Source organism: Phocoena phocoena, chromosome 20, assembly GCF_963924675.1.
Source record: "Phocoena phocoena chromosome 20, mPhoPho1.1, whole genome shotgun sequence".
In the NCBI taxonomy this organism is placed as follows: Eukaryota; Metazoa; Chordata; class Mammalia; order Artiodactyla; family Phocoenidae; genus Phocoena; species Phocoena phocoena.
Window position 1 is genome coordinate 43671188 of NC_089238.1, and position 2026 is coordinate 43673213.

The following is a 2026-nucleotide window of genomic DNA, read 5'->3' on the forward strand; positions in this document are numbered from 1 at the left end:
AAATAAAAATCCCTCTTTACTATCTGAGAAAAGATCAGAACAGGAAAATGTCAGTTTGAGAGCTGACAGAATTCTGATAAGAATGAACTGGAAATGAGAGAAAGAAAGGAAGAAATGCTGTCACTCAGAGTTTTTAATTTAATGTTTTTAGACAAATATGTTTCCCACTGAGTGTGTATGTTTTTTTCACGCACGAGTCTTCCGTCCCTCCACCTCTTTTCCAAACGCTCTTCTTGAGAGAAAGGCTGTCTATTTTGACTTGATTTGATTTGATTTTTACGGTCTTTCCACAACCTTTCAAAGATCTGGAAGGGTCAACCCTCCTGGCCTGAGAGCTGTGAGCACATTCACTCCACAGCATTTCTTCTAAGCCCTGGAATCGTTTCCACTTTCAGAAGTATCTATACATATTTTTAGAGTTAGGGAGATAATTTAAATTCTCAGGCTTAATTGAACCGACAGAATGGAGAATGGAGCGCTCCAGATGGAAACACTTTCAGAGTGTGACGACCTCTGAGTTCAAATTTAATACCTACATAATAAAGGCTTGAAGATAATATAATGGGCATTGTTTCTGTTGCCTTACTTTTTTTGTTCACTTGTGTAGCAACTTTCCTATTAGAGGAAATGGCTAATGTTTTTAAATACAGGCTACACGAAACATCAAGAAATGACCCCCATTAAAAGATATATTTTTCATGAAGAAAAGGCCAAGTCTTTGATGAATAAAATACTCAGTAAGAGTTAAGTGTTCTTCTGAATGGAAAAAAAAACTTTCTCTGGAAACTAGGCAGTTGCCCAGTTCACCAACAAAGCATTTATTGAGCACCTACTCTATGCCTGGCACTCTACCAGGCATTTTATATCATCTCACTTAGATATTATTATCCACATTTTTCAGCTGAGAAGAGTGAGGTAAAGAGAGGTGGGTTTGCCCAAGATGGCAGAGAAGTGGCGTGACAGACCCAGGGTGCACACCTGGTGGGGCTGCTAAGCGTCCTCTGTGTACAGGCCGTGTCCAGCATGTAGTGACTTTTGTCCTGCATCTTTATGCAGGGTGCCTTAAATGCCCTGTATTCAGCTACCTTTAATAAGTTACAAAAGCTTGTTACAGCTACTTTTCAAATTTAACTAAGCGTTCTGTATTTTTATTTGCTAAATCTGGCACCCCTGATATCTGTATCTCAAAATCCCAAATCTAGAGGTTTGCCCCTTCTTCTACACGAATGAAACAAGTTTTTCTGGACGCTTGATGCAATGAGCAATGTACACACTAGGCCTGATCTATAGTAGTTAGGAGTGTGCGCTCTGCGGTTGTTGAGACTTGGGTCTCATCCTTGCTCCACCACTTGCAAGCTGTGTGACCTTGGACCTCCCTGAGCTTCAGGCTGCCTAGCCGTAAAATGAGGACAAGAGTAGTACCTACTTCATAGGGTTGTATGGAAATTTAAGAAGAGAACGCATGTAATAAAATAACCCGGTTTCTGGCACACAGTAAGTGTTCAAGAAACATTAGCTATTACCTGTATCTTCAAAATTATCCTACTATGGCCCTTCTAAAGCGCAGCTCTGCTCAAGCATCCCTTTGCCTTAAAACATCAATTCTCGTGCTCGCTTCGGCAGCACGTATACTAAAATTGGAACGATAAAGAGAAGTTTAGCACGGCCCCTGCTACTTGAAGCAAGGATGACACGCAAATTCGTGAACCGTTCCATATTTTTGCAGCCGCGTAGTACAGGGAGATCAGCTCCGTGCTTTGTGACCACCTAGAGGGGTGGGATAGGGAGGGTGGGAGGGAGACACAAGAGGGAGGAGATATGGGGATATATGTATACGTATAGCTGATTCACTTTGTTGTACAGCAGAAACTAACACACCATTGTAAAGCAAAAGATGTTAAAAAAAAAATCAATTCTCTACCAGAAACAGTGCAGATCCCTTATCTTTGTATGTAATGTCTGACCCCACCAAACTACTCCCTGCTACCACACGTACGAGACAGTCAGTCAATGACTGTCAGCATAA

General features: G+C 41.3%; 1 pseudogene; it reads left to right on the forward strand.

The window, feature by feature from the left end:
• Window positions 1-1607: 1607 nt before the first annotated feature.
• On the forward strand, window positions 1608-1722 carry LOC136141605 (U6 spliceosomal RNA; annotated as a pseudogene).
• Window positions 1723-2026: the final 304 nt, after the last annotated feature.